The sequence below is a fragment of the Acyrthosiphon pisum genome, chromosome A2, assembly GCF_005508785.2.
Source record: "Acyrthosiphon pisum isolate AL4f chromosome A2, pea_aphid_22Mar2018_4r6ur, whole genome shotgun sequence".
NCBI lineage: Eukaryota > Metazoa > Arthropoda > Insecta > Hemiptera > Aphididae > Acyrthosiphon > Acyrthosiphon pisum.
In genome coordinates this window covers 12,181,370-12,193,418 of record NC_042495.1, presented here as the reverse complement: position 1 = coordinate 12,193,418, position 12,049 = coordinate 12,181,370, and the positions used below count along the sequence as shown (strand labels likewise).

Here is a 12,049-nt window from a genome sequence, read left to right as displayed (position 1 = left end):
GCACTTCCATATAGGCCGAAGTTAGCCAGAATAATATAAAAATAATAGCATCTCGGTGCATATAGAACCTGAAGTGCAGCCATAAGATACCAGTTATAAATGATTATACACGCGTATCACAGTCTAGTTGGCGAAGATCGCGCGTAATTGGCGCATAAACTCGCGTGATGTGTGCTGCTTTGATCATCATCTGCACACGTCGTGTTTAATAATTAAATTCATGTACTATATTATGTAAATATAAACATTTTACTTAAATAATATGTATTTAGGTTCGAGAGGAAATAGCTAACAATAGTAGGTGAACATAAGGTGTTTTCTTACACACACGAGTACACGACTTTAGGTGTCTAGATCTATAGTTCCTACTTGGCTACAATTATATAATACGTGTAGGTATACTATATAGTATAATATACGATATACCTACAACCTACTAAACTATTGTCTATCAATCATCATAAAATAATATGCCTATATATTATGCTACTTTTGTAGAATGATTTTCGATCAAAATTTGTTTTACTAAATTTATAATTCTACTAATCTACTTATAGACATCTCATATTTATATTATTCTATTTGGCATAATAATATGTATATAATATATTTTAATAGTTTATTATACAATCAAGATTGACCAAACTCACATTATTATAAGTTTTTAAAAGTTGTTACTTGGTACTTTTTATATAATATTATTATTTAATATTTATACATTTAAAATATGTTTTTGCAATAATCGTTTTAAAGATTTCAACATCTTTTAATGATATTTAAAAAATAAATGTATTCTGCCTTTTAGTTTTTCTAAACAAATAGAGCTGCAACGGCATCTATGTCGAAATAAATTAGATGAGAAAATGTATACAAAATGAATATTGGGTCTTATGCATTTAATTTTAATAATCTTTATTATTTCTCGACTAGATGTGTGATGTGTGCGCATTTGAAGTGCAGGGTGTACATTTTCACATCCTGCATAGTATCATAGTTAATTACTTAACATAATTCAATTTTAATTTAATAATTATTTAAGATATTTTACCATAAATAATTATTGTACATTAAAACATTCCAATGAAAAAGGCCTATACGCAAACGCATAATGCGCATGCTTATATCTGAATATTTATAACGTTTGTTTTATTATTAATTTGTCATCGATTAAAAGAAAATTACAATTTTATTATTTTTATCTTACAGTTTAACTATGTGTATTATAATTTATATTTGATGAAAAAATATATATATATAATTACGGTACGCCAATAAATAACATATTAACTAGTTAATAAACAATAATACTCCTAAAGTAGTTGATATTTCCGGCCATTCCCGAGCATTCCTTCCGATATCGGAGAATTCCCTCCAAGTTATGTTCCCGAACATTTATCTACTCTATAGCACTGCTTAGTGCTTAATGTTTATAAAATATAAATAGTTATATTAGATAAAATATTTATAAACTATGATTTATATTTTATAAACAGATACATACATCTAAAGTTAAATGCGCTCACATTCCCACCATGATTGACCTACAGACATCCGCGAAAATTATACACCTAACTTTTCTTTAAGTCCTATGACTTATGCATTAGTGTGCATTTTGAGTTAAACGTTCAATATACGATTATACGTGTTTCCAAAGTCTGAACACTTTGTATATACCTGCAGATTGCTAGTATACTATATTATACGAGTAACTATAGTTGGTAAGTACAAATAATTAATAAATTTAGGTATAATATTAACTATAACCATGCTTACGCGTATTATAGCCGTCATTAATCATTATCTCGTAGTTATTACAATGTGCTGTAACTACAGTAGGTACCTACAACTGCTGCACATACTCCAGTCCAAGGATAAGTGTTAAAGTGTCCGGATACGGTGCGTACACAGATAGGTCAGTGTAACAATATAATAATGCTTTATATTAAAATAAAAATATATTATGCGTACACTGTAGTACAAAGATACTATACGTATTTTTAGTATAAATATAATTTTTTTTCTTATATTATATTTTGTTCGCGCAAGCACCTACATAGTATGTACCTATGTGCAATAATATTAAATGCTCGACGCCGCCGACCGTTACACCCCATGTCCAACAGTGATAATGCTTAAATTATTGTGTATATAATATATATATATATATATGTATATATAAGAGAGTCCGAATTTTATCCTTTATTTCGTACACACAATAATATATATAATATACAAAAGTATAATACCTATATATTAATGTCTATCGTATAGCGTTTCCAGTCAAGTTGTCGCAGAATCGTCACACTGTTGAATTTAATGATAATAATAATATATTATATTATATAGGTACGAACATATTCATCTCTCACTCAGTTCTCATCCACAGGGTCATCTCTCACGTGTCGTTTATATATTATTACACTGCTACGTACACTCATTTACAATATTACATTGTTATTTGCACTTCGTGAATGAGACGTAACTACGAGATTACAAAATTAGCACAATCTGGCATCTGGTCGTATTATTATAGTATACTGCAGTAGTGCACTTATAAAGACGAAAATAACGTTTTTCGCTTGTTCCCGTTTTGCTATTACAATAAACATTTAAGTAATTGAGTACGTATTTAAGTATTTTACTCGGTTATTTACACGAGCTGGCACGTGGAAATAAATGAATGATACAATTATAATTTTTTGTTTATTACCCGGTGAGTACCTACTGCGAGATTTATAAGGGTTCTCGCAAGAAGATAAAAATATTTCTTCATTACAAGTACACATTTCCGATTTAGACCTCAAAACATCAATATTAGCGTCACTACTCGTCAGATAACTTAATAGACCTACTTAAGTTAAAGTACTAAATAGTATAAATAATCATTTCGATTTTATTTTTATAACTGTTTGTGACGTTTGTGTTAAAACATTTATTATTATAATAACTATAGCCAATTAACGGAGGGCAGCTAACAGTGGCGTGTAACATAAGGCTCAAGTGTTGCTCAGACAATATCTTAAATATGGGTGCGTGGGTATTGATAGAAGAAAAATAGGAAATTTTATAGGTCAGTATAATAGAATTATGAGGGGTAGGTCATTATTTAAGCAACATCAATTTTTTTTATGATACACGCAGCTGGCAGCTAATAACAGAATCTATAATATATAGGACATGGGTTATAGAACAGCTTTAACGCTTGAAGTTGACTTGTGGTTTTTAAAAATTGAAATATGCAGGATAATAAATAATAATCTATTACATCTTAAGCAACAAATATTATACGTTTGCCTATTTTTGTCTTTACTCTTTATAGGTAGGTATATTCTTATGCATTTGTATTATATTCTCGTGGTACACTTATATTGTGAAATCACCGCAATGCCTATAAGCTCCTAGATTCCTTTTAAATCTGCAAAGTGCTGCAACTAAAAGTAAATTATTTAAATTCATTAGTATACTCAAAATACGAGTATCGAATACAATTAATATTTTATAGGTTTATGTAAATACATCATCAAATTTAAACAATTAGTATGAGTGTATGACCTCTTTTATCGATAAATATTTTATGTTCATAAAATTGTTAATTATTTTGTTCGAGTAAACTTTTTTCAATAGCCTTAAAAATAAGTCATTTCAATAAAAAAAAGTATAAATACAATATAGGTAAAAATAGTTATTATAAAAAGTTAAGTGTATTATAATATGAGTCATCAAACGTCACTATATTAGTTAGCTGCAGTTACTATTGAATTTAAAAAAAAATTGAATACAACATTATTAATTATTAACTATATCATAAAAGTAATGAAAAATATAACTCGATTTTTGATCGTAATAATGAAAATAATCGGGAAAAAGAAATAATACTGATATTTAAATATCAGAATAGTGTAATTGGTATCAGAGAAAAAAAAAATTACTGCATCAGCCGGGAATCGAACCCGGGCCGCCCGCGTGGCAGGCGAGCATTCTACCACTGAACCACTGATGCTGATGTTAAAGATCACTAATCTTCGTGCTCTCTAGCCGTAGTCTTAACATTTTTATTTAATTTTTTGCAAAATACAAATCATTCTACATAGTACCATCACAAATACTGAATATAAATTATAATCAATGGTAGTACGCTCCTAAAATCTACAACAGTAATAATAAACAAATTAAATGTTCCTATCTACATGATTTTAAATTAAAAAAGATGGGTAAGTGGATGTCGCTTTGCTGTACAGTAGGTTACAAGTGGGTCACTGTAATGGATGGTGTTAAATTTTAATTCAATGATATAATATCATTGTATAGGAAAAACGATTCTGAGCGAAAACGGCAGGTCAGCCTATGATATTACTAAATATATTTGATGATATTATTGTGAATAAAATAATTTATGTATAACCTATTTACGCGGAACCTTGTTTTAAATTTTTAATCCTTAGCTATAAAAGTTGAACATTTTATACATTTTTAACTAAACATAATTACTAAATTTTAAATTTGATATATTTTGTCAAAATTCGAACTTAAAATGCTTTTAAAAAAAATTGTACCTTTGTATTTCAACTGCTATTGTAACAATATATCAGAAGCCTTGCATTAAATTTTCACGCTTTTTTACACAACAAATACATTTTTATTGGTATTAAAAGAAAAAAAAAATTAAAAAAATTGAAAACTGACAATGTCCGTAAACAGCTCAAAAAGAGTCAAAATATTTTTAAAATTGTATGGTGTTATAGAAAATAAAAATATGAACATTCAGTGAAATTGCCATGTATATATAGTTATTCGTTTTTGAATTACAACGAAATAACAATATCCGCTACGTGAGAAATGGAGTGAATGCTGTAAAAATATGAAATTCAAACGCTCATAAAAATTTAATTTGATTTGCTTGAAGACATTTTTTTTTGATTAAGATAGACAAACTTATGAATGATCTTGTATTCCATTTTCAAATCTTAGATTTAAAAAGAAAAATTTTTATGAATTTCTACATCAAAATAATTTGCAAATTTTCGTCATTTTTTACGTATTTTGTCAATATTTGAGCTTTAAATGCTTATAAAAAAAAATTGTGGCGATGGATTTTTAATTTTTTTCATCTGCCTTTGAAACAATATACTAGGAGCCTTCTATTAAATTTCCAAGCTTTTTTAACCAACATATACAATTTTATTGATATTTATAGAAAAAAAAACTAAAAAAAATAGAAACTAAAAATGTCCGTAAACAACTCGAAATATTTGGAAAATGTTATGGTGAATAGAAAATGCTTATATAAACATTCAGTCAAAATTTCATGTACCTACGGTTATTTGTTTAAGAGTTGCACCAAAAACCAAAATCAATTTCCTTGAAAACAGATTTCGCGTAAAAATTCCCGGTTTTCCTTAATTTTTCTTTTGTTTTTCACGGCACTTTTGAAAACCACTGGAAAATTTTTACTTTTGACCCCCCCTCCCCCCAAAAAAAAGTACCAACTAGATTCACTTTCCTATCAGAAAAGATACTGTTGAAGAAAATCTAAGCATTTTTACTGTCCTAAAAGATGATGACAGACACAAAAAAAAAACACACACACATCATTGTAACATCAATACATTCATCGTTCCACCCAGAATCTAAAATTATTCGACAAGACAATAATTTTTTTATATTCTTTTCAAGTATGATTTTATTAGACATAAAAATATCCAAGCACCAAAATTAAATTCATCCGTGATAAAAAAATGGTCGGAGGAAATTGAAAAGTAAACAACTGTAATTGTCGGGATTTCTATATGAAATAAAAATAATTTGCAATAATGTATACCACAATAATATGCACATCACAATCATTCACATGAGGAAACAATCTCACGTGGCAGACGAACAATTATTCTACCACTGAACCATCACAGCTCCGCATAGAAGAGGAGACGCGTTTCGATGTGCTCTGACCACAGTATTAATTTTTCAATTACTGAACATCGCTCATCAGTGCTTATAAGCTATATCAGTGCTTACAGCCATGTAAACATTAATATAAAATTCATTTGTTCAATGTTTTTTAAAGCTTTCTCCGAAACGAATGAGTTTTTGCAATCGAGAAAGTGTGATTCTACGTCCTGCACAGTTCCATTATAAAAAGTAATTATTTTTAATCGTTATCACTGTGTTTCCACCAAGAAAGTTGAACGCATACCGAACTCGCCGAATTAATTTTTCTCTGGTCCATCACATAAGTACTTATATTACATTTGTGTAACTTGATAATAATACTAGGAATACCGTAATGCTATTATATGATTACTTATATACTTACGGCTATTTCCATTTGATGAACTCTTGCAGGACGTTTATATTAGGTATATTATGTTTATATGTATGGTTACTATAGCATAGGGTATCTATAATATACCGTGATGCTTTCCAAAAGAAATGCTAACAACTTGGGATGTAAACTAAACATGCAATTATTATATTATATATTTATATATTTTATACTATTGCAGTATTACACATAATAATATAATATATTTATAATATTACATAGATTGGTACCTGTCTTGGTTTCTATATAAACATACAACGATTTTTTTTACAAGTCTAATGTACTTAGTAGGTACTTTTGGATTTATGGATCTCAAATTAGTCAGATACAATCATTGAATCATTTGAATCGTGTAAATTTTTGTTGTAATCTTCATTCTTCACTAAATAAATTATTATCTACCTACCTACCGATTAATAAAACGGTTAAAAATATCTAATCATAAAACAATACATTCCATACATTCAACATCGGAAACATAATATATTAATAAGTAATAAAAATATAACATATTAATTTATATTATTACACCAATACCATTTCTTTGTGCCACTGTGATGTATACCCAAGAGTGGAACTGGTGTTAATGTAGGTTTGGGATAAATTTACTTTATAATTATTACCATTGATTATACATAGTATATATATATATTATATATATTATACATAGTACTATGTATAATCAATGTTATTACCAACACAGTGGTTAACATTACTAACAACATATAGGTACAACGATGGATGAGTATTATTTTATAACTCTACAGGCGCCGAAGCCCAATGAGACAAGAATAGGTAATATACTAATATACTTGAAACTTATTAACTAAATTTAGACTAAGTCATTGATAACAAAGTTAATTTTGATGAAATAATTTATAAATATTTAATCGATATCAATCATTATAAAATAAATAAACTAACAAACGATGAACTTTGATGGTTTATTATTTTAGTAAGTTGTTGCAAACTTATGCAAACATTAAACTTATGGGACAGTTAGGTTAATATTTAACAACATATTTTATCAAAAGTCCGAACTTTCTTCCCCGAACATTTATTATATTTTGTATATTTATATTTCTAGTTAATAATAATTATAATATAGGTATTATTCTACGGGTCCACGCACCTGTCACCAGTGGCGTATTTACGGGGGATCCATGGGGTCTGGACCCCCCACATTTTCCCCATACATACCTATCCAAACGTCTAAATATATATATTAATATATTCTGTAGCGGAGCCCCCCAATTAAATGTATTTGGAAAATTAGCTGGACCCCTCCGTTAAAAATTCCTAAATACGCCACTGTTTCTCATCAAAACCTATCAAAGCTGTTTTTTAATGACAGTGCAGTTTATTATTGTGCATGATAATAATATTATAACATGGCTTATTTCTTTCAGATTAAAAATATAATTAATATACGCAACACTACTATCTTGCGCGTTGTCTTATTATTGCAAATATACGACGAATCATACCGCGAAGGTGGCGGCGTCATTATCTAACTGATATAACACGTTAACACGACATACTAAATATATATATATATGCGAGTATAGGTAGGTAGATATTATGTTTATGTGTACCTGCCTACATTTAATGACAAGTGTGATAATTACCAAAACGTGTACCATTACCGCACTGTGACGGATTTTAAAACACTGTTGCACCAAGTACATTAGCCATACCTCATCGGCGATGCGCGTGTCCTATATTCTACCTAATATAGGTACTATTATCGCGATACCTATACCTCCAACAACTACCGTATATACATATATTAATAATATTATGATAAATTATTACGTATATTATGTTACTTATAGTTGGTTACTTATTTATTAGTATTATTATTATTATTATATACCTATTATATATATGCACTGCCCTGCAGTTACCGGACGGACGGACGGAAAACGATTTCTGATTACCAATGTCAAAGACCATGTACAGATGATAAATATGCGTATTTATAACATATAAGCATTATTTCTATGCAACCTTTAGTTTTCATCAACAGTTACGGTTTTATTATGCAAAATCGGTTGTTTATATAGCGACGACGGCGCCTGAGTGAAGTATCCGCAATAGTTTCCTGATAGCGTGGCCAACGTTTCCGTGTCGACTTCGCGAACCGTCATGGAAAGATCGTTTTGTCCGAACGCTATCATATTATACATCCATAGTACTAGTACAATATAATATTATGATCAGTAATGAGCAGATCAATCCTAATTGCTCAAACACTCGAGTTCACAATAAAACGCAAATATTCACATTATTAATCACACATCATATAATAATATATGAGGTCAGGTGGCCAGCCTGACCTTAATTATTATTGTAGGATAAGAACTTAACGGGGTTAATGCCTAATCGGGTTATAAAAAATACAATTTTTCAATTTTAAAGTTGATTTCATGAAGATTACGAAGTTTAATAGTAATCGAATGTTGTATAATGTTGGTTAAACTTTAGGATATCAAACACAGCAGTTATTACTATCCGAAAAGCTATTAACTCGTATTTTTTTAAATTGACGATAATTCAACGGTCTAGTTAACCTGCCTAAATTGCTCAAAATAATTTCTAATTAGGTAAATAAATGTTATTTTATGTTTATAATACTATTTATTTATGAACTGTGCTAATTGTACGATACAAATGAGTATTAGTCGATTATGCACTTCCCATGTGCAAAATTCCACACTAGGAATTTGCCACATGATTTATGCGGAAAATGTGACATGCCTTATTTTGTTAAATAGTAAATAATATTTTATAAACATTGTCTGTGACTAAAATATTTATGTGTTACAAATATTCATTTTTTAAGTATGTAAATAGTTAACAATTATCATACTTTGAATATATGTTAACACTATATCAATCAAAACTTAAAAAACAGATATGCATTAACTATAAATTAAAATAATTGAATTCTTCAACGGAATTTGTTTGAAGATTTTCATTAGTTTATGGCACTTGCCCTGGCCAAGAAATAGCTTGAATAAAACTGTATTAAAAGTACCGGTTTTGCACTTACCCCGATAGCAGGGAAAGTGTGACACTTTTTTTTAATCATTTTTTTTCCAACTAAAAAATTATTAAAACACTTTTTTGAATACAAATTTGAACTCCTGATACGTTCATTAATGGATAATAAAAAACTATGTTCCACGTAGGAATACAGTAAGATGGTTTGTTCCATTAAACTGAGATTTTCAAAACCACGTCGCTGCAGTTACCCCACCTGACCTTACCTATTATTTTATTTTATAAAAAGTATAATAATAACTTCCAGTCGATTACCATTCAAACTAAACTGGATGCAACGGATGCATAATGTTTTGTAATCTATAGGTACGTAATTATCATTACAACAATAATCATTATTAACAATATAAATTAATATATATAGGTACCCAACAATCAAAATAATTACCTATTTAAAATTAATGAATAAAACATAATATATTATGTATAATATCATATACATATTATAGGTACATCTATGTAATGATAATCAAATAATTAAGTGTATGAATTATGAAATATTGCATCAATCTCATAAAAATGCGTCTCGTTGTTGAAAACTTTTTGCGAAAATTATTTTTAATTATTTCTATTTACGCAAAGTTAATTTACTCGCATATAGTATATATAGTATATACGTGAATTATATTATACTCATTACTCACCAACTCAAATTTTAACGTAAAAAGCCTTATAACATGAACAGCAGCAGATCGTATGATTTTAATTTTAACGCGTATAACGGGCAGTGTAGAACTCAAATTAGTTAATAGGAAATATAGCAGTTATATATTATACAATAATCTGCATGAACATATTATTTTTATTTTATTATTTCCATAAATCATAATTCTGTAAAAAAAATACAAGTAATTAATATTTATCGATTTTAAAAACAATTAGTAGTTACTTCTACTACCCTTTATCCTCAACCAACGGTGTATCAGTCATTATAACATTATAACACTCCCGTTTTAGGAGTAGTGGCAATTGAGAAATAATCCGTAGAAAAAAAGGTCTGAAAAATAGTAAAAGCAATACCCACCTATGTTATTAATTATTAATTGTAAAGTCGGTGCGTTCTGTTCACCTGATAATTAAATGACCACGTTTTTGCAATTGTAGGTACATAATATAATATTGAATAGTTTTTTACTAATAACTTATTAGTAATAAGTTATAAGAAGGTATTTAAAATGTATAATGTAGATAATATATTAAAATAGCAATCGGTAGGTAGCCCGCAAATGTTGCGTTGTCCATTAAGAGATTAAACGATATGGCCGATAGGTATAGAGGTACCTATATAAAAGGTATTTTCTAAATTATTTACGTGTAGCCTGAATACGAGCCTGCATATTTAACCATAAATGTAAATGTACCCAACTGTAATTATAAACGGATCACTCACCGTTGTTTATATATATTTTATAATTTATAACACTATGGTTAAAAGCAAAACCAAAATTTGGGAGCGTAATATATTTTTACATAGTCATCGATATTATCGCACAGTTAGAAGCTAGCTGTTATCTGTAAATTATATATCAATTATTACCAAGCCGTCTACAATATTCTACACAATATTATGCGACATATATCGACAATGGATCGATATGCGAATAAAATCATTATTAAAATTAATATAGTATAAATGTATAATGTTATAATATATAATAGTACATGGAATACAATGCAGTCTTACACCAGCGGTTCCCAACCTTTTTAGCCAGCGGCGCCTTTAAATTGGTCCAAATTTATCGATGGTGTCCTCATGTGTTTATGTGAATACTACAAAGAACAAGATAAAATGAACACTAGTTTCTCATTGTTAACTTACACCAGTGGTTCTCAACCGGTGTGCCGCGAGATTGTCTAGGTGTGTCGCGAGAAATGTTATTAAATATTGAAAACAGTGTTTTCAGCGAAGTTTTTAAAGTTGTTATGGTTATCAAGTGCGTGAGTGTGCCGTGAAAACTTGTGATGTATAAACGTGTGCCGTGAGCCAAAAAAAGGTTGAGCACCACTGACTTACACTATACTACATACCTAATATCATTATAATTCTATATAGCCACCACAGCTTCCTACAATTATTATATTTATATGTAACAATTTAGCATTTAGCCATTTAGGTTGGGTTACCTACCTACCTGTACGGTAAAAAATCTTCTCGGATCGCGGTTTGTTACAGCACGATTATATAGAGAGGTTTATACAGTTTAGTAGGTATATATAGTTATATAGGTGCCTTAATATATAGAAGATAACAACGGTGCAGTATAAATAATAATGTAACACGATAATAATTAATAATAATACCTAATATACGTATATACCTATCTATATTCACTGTGGAAAAGAATAGATATAGTTGCAGTGCTTCAATTCGGGTTATTATTTTTTTTTATACATATACCTAAAAATATAACGTATATAATGCTCGTACCGCCAAAAAGAGAGTATAATACACGAGATTATTTTGCGTCATATACTTACCTACATTATAATAATATATGATATTACGATTTAACTCTGCTATATATATTTATAAAACATGTACATATATGTATAGTCATATAATCTATATATATATATACAGGTAAATGCGGTGATTAGCGCTAGCACGAGTATACATTTCCATTTACGTATATGTATATAATAGATATATACCTACTTAATCTC

The 12,049-nt window shown here is 28.8% G+C and overlaps 1 protein-coding gene and 1 non-coding gene across 2 annotated transcripts in view; one reads left to right on the top strand and one right to left on the bottom strand.

Annotated features, from left to right (window-relative positions):
* LOC100569590 overlaps positions 1-12,049 on the top strand; it is a 51,469-nt gene that overhangs the window by 17,346 nt on the left and 22,074 nt on the right. The gene's annotated exons all lie outside the window — the stretch shown is intronic.
* TRNAG-GCC lies at positions 3,930-4,000 on the bottom strand. The gene has a single exon. It is a non-coding gene; the product is annotated as a tRNA-Gly (tRNA).